At 39.8% G+C, this 6846-nt stretch overlaps 1 protein-coding gene across 9 annotated transcripts in view; it reads left to right on the top strand.

The window, feature by feature from the left end:
- The first annotated feature begins 4246 nt into the window (after positions 1 to 4246).
- KCNJ15 (potassium voltage-gated channel subfamily J member 15) overlaps positions 4247 to 6846 on the top strand; it is a 43805-nt gene continuing 41205 nt past the window's right edge. For 2 of the 9 annotated variants that reach the window (XR_003094310.1, XM_025205375.1), the window contains exons 1-2: positions 4247 to 4554; positions 4684 to 4743. The gene's annotated coding sequence lies outside the window, so the exon portion shown is untranslated. Of the gene's footprint in view, positions 4744 to 5572; positions 6725 to 6754 lie in introns of those variants that run through there. The other 7 variants (XR_003094306.1, XM_025205374.1, XR_003094311.1 and 4 more) reach the window with 6 other exon arrangements.

Raw genomic sequence — 6846 nt, 5'->3', positions numbered from 1 at the left:
CTAGGGCTGTCCCAGTAGAGGCTTGTGATGCTGCCCCTGAGTAACAGAAAGCAGTGCAGGCTTCCCAGGGACCTTTCCTAGTTCCCCATTTGTTCCTCTCTCAAAGAGCTGTGCCTTCATGACAAAACCTCTGGGAGGAGGAGGTGTCATTCCATCCCCCCACCCAGATATACCACCGGGCATGGGGCTGTACTGCTCAACTGGGCTGTACTTGCTATGGCAAACTCCTGGGGTCAGGGAGCCATACTGGTGTCCCCTCTACTTAGCCCTTTAGTTATGCTGCTACAGACTATTTCCTCTGAAGATTTACCTTTAGCAGGGGTGCTCAGCCCACAAGGATCCAGAAAACTGGCAGCAGGGTAGCAGTGGCAGCATTCATTGCCACTCTTTGGGTGCGTCTACACGTTGCCCTACAGTGATGTTGTTACAGCGCTGTGCTTTAGTAGTTCCTTCTGCAAGGACTAAAGCACAGTGCAGTAACCGCCCGTATGGCACTGTACGCACAGTGCACAATTATTTTTAGCAGCTACTTCACTGTAGCGGTGCAATATAACAGAGAGGTGCACTGCTATGGCGAAGTAGCTGCTGGTCACATGTAGACACCCGTGGATGCTATGTCGCAGCGTCATGTGTCGACACACACTTTTGCTGCCAGATTTCTGAACCCATGTGGAGCCCTGTAGGCCAGAAATTGTAATCCTGCATCCAGATTACACCAGTGCATAGCCAGATCTAGGCACATGGGGTCAGGCTGGTACACAGTGTTGGACCAGCATATGGGGCCAGGCCAGGATACGACCAGTTGCAGGTGCACAGTTGCTATTGTGCAGCCAGCTTTGGGTACATGGGTTCAGGCTTATATGCTGCTTTGCACCTACCAACTGACCCCACATACTGACTCTATGTGGTATCTGCCCTGTGGATCAGTCCTATACCACTCATCTGGCCTACAGAGCTGGAAGGTGGGCCACCATTGACCTATGTGATGTCTGCCTCTTTAAATTTTGTTGAGCCTTTTTGGTTTCAGAGGAAAGCAGAATGTTTTTCTGATATCTTAATAGAAAGATGCAAGGCTTTTAAAGTTCATTATGGCTTTTTTTCTACTTAGCAAACTTGCCTATTTGTATGCACAGACAGCTTTGGAGGCTCTCCCTCCTTTTGATAGGCAAAGCATTAACCATAAAATAAGAGCTGACATAAACCTTTAAAAAAATTAAAACTGTGAACTTGTAACAAGCCTTGCAGGTCTGAAATAGCTAAACAATTTTCTTCCTGAGATTCTAGTTTTATTGTCTCTTAATCTGACTTGACTCCGTTCAAAATATAGTGTAGAAGCTGGAAATGTTTTAAGAAATTCTGTTATTATCTTGAGATTCCCCTGCCCATGTTTGTAGATTGAAGATGTTTGGATAGGCATCTGAACTCTGTCTATCCCAAAGGGATAGACAAACTATTATTGCTTTAAACCAGGGGTAGGCAAAGTTTTTTGGCCAGAGTCCTGAAAAAACCACAATGTCTACCTTGGAAGGTGCTGGAGTGCCAACATGCCAGAGCCCGGAGCAGCTGTTTGCAGCCTCCTGGCTGCAGCCAGCCCACGGAGGCCTGTCTGCTTGCAGCAGGGCTTGCAGCCTCCCAGCGGCCTGCTGGGAGCAGCCTGGGCTCCATGGCTGGCAGCAGCTGCTTAGAGCTCGGGCTGGCGGTGGTATGCCGAGCAAAATGACCTTGCGTGCCAATGGTTTTGTGAGCTACTGTACAGATCTATGGTGAACAAATGTCATGTATTATAAACTATTAGCCAGGTACAGATATTATACTTTTACCAGTATAACTGATCGGAAACCAGTCTATACCCATAACAGAACAGAAGGTCAGTGCACACAGACTGGTTTAAGAAAGGTGGAAGCCAGTCTAAGATTTGCCCCCACCAAAGGGCTAATGTGTGTTCTGTTTGCTACTGGTCTAAACTATGCTGCTTACAGAAAACCACATAATTTAGATCTATTCCACCTCAGGCTTTTTGAATGTCTGTATCTAGTCTTAAAGACAGAAACACTCTGTTCAGATTTCTCTGTCAAGAGACCTGTATGCTATGACCCTATACATCTCTGTATTATAAAACAGAATTTTTAGGTTCCAAATTCAAGTGCTCAAAAGTTAGGAAATGTCAGACTGATATTATACTCATGCACCCTTAATTCTGCCTTTTTATATATTCAGTCTACACACTGGATGAGACAGAGTCCTTTGAGAAAAAGTAGCCTGTGATTGTACAATTACAGAAGGCCAGGTAGGTTTGCACCTTATAGACTAACTAAATCAGAGATGTATAGCATGAACTTTAGTGAACTGAAACACTTCATCAGATGCTGTGAAAGGACATGAACAGAGCGGTCATGTAGCAAATAGAGAAAGTGATTTGAATAAAAAAGACAAGGAGGGGAGGGAAAGATGGGGGAGGGGGCAGTTCTGGGAGAGACAAATGAGTAATAAACCCATAGGCACAAAGGAATCACAAAAGCGAACAGGTAGTGGGTTAAGAATCCATACCCTGTTTTTAAAGATCATAATGCACTTATATAATGGTTTGAGTTAGGGCTGCATGGCCAACTAATATAGGCACCTCCAATCCTTCATGCGCTTTTTTTTGTAACTTTAATGTTTAAATATATATATTTGCAAGTAATTTCTTTGTCTCTTTTTTTTAGGTGAAAAATCTATAATCCCAGATCACTAGTCAGGTGAGGGTGAACTGAATCTCCAGCACTGTAGCACAGACTGACAGTGGCAGTAGAGGAACTCTTGTCCTACTTGATACTCTCATAGAAGGGACTGAATACTGGATCCATATACAAATTCAAAGGGAAAGGTCAGCAGGTACATCCTGCTTTTACCACTACAGCTGCTTAGGCAGCAACCAGGCTTTCCCATGGCAGTATAGCCTACTTTAATCTGAACTCAGTAATTTAAAATATTCACCTGTTATCTGGGGAGGCTGCCAACATTTTCCCAAGAAATATAATTGGGAGATGATACATTTTCTAAATGTAATAGTTTATAGCTCAGGTATATTTGAATGGCACGTCCTGGGAGGATGAAGAGGAGTTCCATAGTGCATAGGCTTTATTCCTGCCCAGTTTTAGATCTAACAGTGGAAATAATCGAGCTACTCAAAACCAGCAACATGTGAAAAAAGCTCACAAGATTTTTTCTAATGCAAAGCTTTAGGCAACCCAAATATAGAGTTTGCTACCAGCTCTCCTTTCATCATCATCATCATAATAATAATAATGGGGAACTCAGAGTAACAGGTTCAAGGATTTGGGTAGCAGTCTGAGTTGTTCGAAATTCTTTTGTCTCTAACAAAGAAAAAAATCACATATTACTTATGTCCTTTTAAATTTAAAACAGCTGTTGCCTGCTGGCACTGCCTAAATGCCTACATATTTGACCACATAACGGCAGAATTCCAGACCTCTGGTTTCCTATGGTTGCATATCGGTGACATTATTAATGTCTGTTTACCAATGCCTTTGTGGAAGGGAAAATTTTTGTTTCTGCCGATGTGTTCTCTTTGAAGTGACATGGTTAAGATTTTTACTAGTAAAAAGTCACACTTAAAACACCTTTCAGTACCTGACATGAAATAGGGCAAGGGTAGTGTAGCATCTCTACTGCCATTGAGAGGCTCTGTAATTGTTGCTAAACCCACAGTTGTATTGGACCGGCTTGCTAAGACAACATTTCTGGAAGCAGTACATCTGGGAGGTCATATGTAAGAGAACAATATCTAAGGGCCAAAAGATAAATATTCCCAGCACTGCAGTGTCCTCCCTTTCATTTCTCCTTTTGGGATTACTTCTGGGAAGCCCATCAAACAACACAGCGGCATGTCAGGCAGACAAGAAGACTTCTGGATGGCAAAACACTTACACCTCTTCATCTCTGAATTCAGAAGGTACCCAAGTTTTTCCAAATCATATCTGCATCATTTCTCTTTATTTTTTGGCATCTGGGAAATAACAGAGGGAACAGCACACAGGAAACCTTGGAACAATTAATCAGAAAGAAACAGTGTCATCACTAACCAGCTTGGAAACATTAGTGGTCAGGGATCTCAACTGTGACTATGGCTATTATGGCTCCGTGTATTACAATAGTCCTGTTATAACTTTATTTCAGATGAGTTTTAGTCTTCTTATTTCCAAAAGGAATGGGGTCATCAATAATGTTGATTTTTTTTCTTTTTTATTATTCTTTTTAATTTTTTTATAAGACTTGTGCAAAGCCTTTTATTTGTTTAAGCAATAAGGCCTTTCTGGGACTTTGATCAGCATGGCTAATGTTTCTTCAAAGATTAACTGACGTTCTTTAAAAGTGCATCAGTTTCCTTTTAAGCAGGTATTTACTTACCACGTAACTGGGTGTTGAGTGCTATGTAGTTATAAAGTTTGCTGGGCTCAGCTGTAGATTTCCTCAAGACATACTGCTGACATCACTGAATCTCCTCTCAGATTCCTTTCCCTCTCTCTCCCTCTCTCCGGTTTCCTCATTCAGGTAATTCCAATTCAGACTCTTACCAACTTGCCTTTGACTGACAGAGAGTTAAGGGAGACTCTTTGGGGAACTTTTAAAAACATACATATATGTGCTTTAATCTAAAGTACACCCAATCTTCTATAAAAGGTTGCTTGGCTTGTCATGACGATAACATCTAATAAGGAATCTGAACATTTTTTTTTGCAGGTAAGATAATTGTCTAAATGCATACATACTTAACAGTGGCTTGAAAACTTTATGTAAAAACAAAGTTGATGAGTGAATTCTGTTCCTATTTCTAACTACTTTTAGCAAATTAAGATTTTAGAAACTATCTTTAAATAAAATCTGCTTGTAAGATCTTGTCTGCATGTGAAATGGAGATGCATGATAGTTTAATGATGATACAACATGTTTCTCATTGATGTAATATACCTAATTTTAGGTTTATAATGTGTGTTGTATATTAGCATGTTGGAAGAAAATATAGGACTTACCTTTGCAATATATTTACTGTTGAGTATTTCCAAAAGAGATTATAATGTTTTGCATTATGTTAGAATCATGTCTCTGCAAATTTTCAGACAGTTATTTTTCCTTTTTTATTGAATATTTGACTGGAACATTATAAAAACCTCTGTTATTTATTTGTATAAGAAAAGCTTATGTACATTTTCTGTGGTAAGTATAAGGAATGTAAACAATTAGAAAACATGTATTTTCTTCCAGTTCCTGAATTGTCTTGAAATTGATTGCTTAAGTTTACAAAAAATTTGGTTTACTCTCAGGAATCTGAATCTGAGATTTGAGTAGAAAATTACCCCTTACTTTTGTATAGCTTGATTTTACCATCCTGTTTATGAGATAAGAGTTATGCTTTAAACAGATTTACAGATAAATTACATTTTCCATGACGTACATGCTATGAAAAGGCAACAAAACCAGCTTTTCTAGATGAACCTTAGAAACTTTTATTAGCTTTATAACTAACTTTGTTTCCTTTCTTTCCTTTAGTTTAATGATATTTATTTTTAAGGTCCTTATCACAGTATTTGAGTGCCTACCTTATCTCAAATTGTTTCCTTGAATTTTCATTTGAGATCATCATCCATCATTTCTTGTATCAGAATGGTCATTTTGGAAACAGTAAGCTGCTATAGAAATATCTTCTTTATTTCTTTTCTTGTAAAATGTCACTCTGGGGTCTCTGCTTTCTCTGATAATCAGCTTATTGGGGAAAAAAAGAGACTCAGTGTAATTTAGTGCAGCTGGTTGTACATTACAAACTGGCATCAGACTGTAAAGCAGACTGTAGATGTGACCAAAAACTTCCAAAAGAATTCCATCTTGGTAAATGAGGCATGGCCTAAAGACAAAAACAGCAGCAGATGACTTAGGCTTCACTCTTCCAACATACATACAATACTTCAGTCCCGTTACTTTTTATAGTCTCCCAAGTTAAAACAAATAGTTCTTTTTTACCTTGGCTGCTCATGCAAAGAAACAAACAAGTCACCAGCCCACAGCACTGATTGGAGCTGAAATTTTGGTTTGCACAATTTTTACCCAAAGTGCTGTGAAGTGCTATTTCCCCCATTCTCTTTCCCGACACACATAACAAGCATAGACAGGCTGTATTCTTTGGGAACAGGTAGAGACCAAAGCCATGAAGTACCAGACGGTACTCATAAGCAAAGCCAAGAAAAACAGAAGCTTAACTGTTTTGCATGCTGAACCTCAGACCATTTTGAAATAAACTTGGATTTGCTTTATTTCCAGAAAAAACACAGTCAATTACGGGCTTGGGAGTTTTTTCTTGTATTGGGAAAAATCTTTATCTTGTATATACAGACACAGACACACACACACACACACCACAAATTATGGAAAACACTGGCTGGAACATCAAACAGTTAAAATCAAACTTTCTAGTCTGAGTGAATCCATTAAATGTCAAGTATTTGAAAGCTGCCTTCCTGCTGTGCTGTCCCTAACCCACTGGAATGAAAGAGCATTCATGAGTTACTTGAATGAGTTACTACAGACTCCAGGATCCCTCTAGTGCTCCTATTTGTATTGCTAATATAGTAAATGTCTTGGAATTAAGATGTGGGTGCACACAATTGGAGTAAACAGTGCTGAGTTGAAAAAGTCATCAGGCTTAGAGCTGTCACACATGAGCGGAAGTGAAAAGCTAAATCATTCTCTCTGTTTCTAGGCATGCTTCGGGTGAAATGCACACAAATACCGGCCAAAAAACAGCTGATGAATGCGTAACATGGGAGGGGTAAGGAGGGAAAAACAGAGAGG

The sequence above is a fragment of the Alligator sinensis genome, unplaced genomic scaffold (assembly GCF_000455745.1).
Source record: "Alligator sinensis unplaced genomic scaffold, ASM45574v1 scaffold424_1, whole genome shotgun sequence".
Lineage (NCBI taxonomy): Eukaryota > Metazoa > Chordata > Crocodylia > Alligatoridae > Alligator > Alligator sinensis.
Note: the sequence above shows the minus strand (reverse complement) of the source record. Positions and strands in the feature narration are given on the sequence as shown.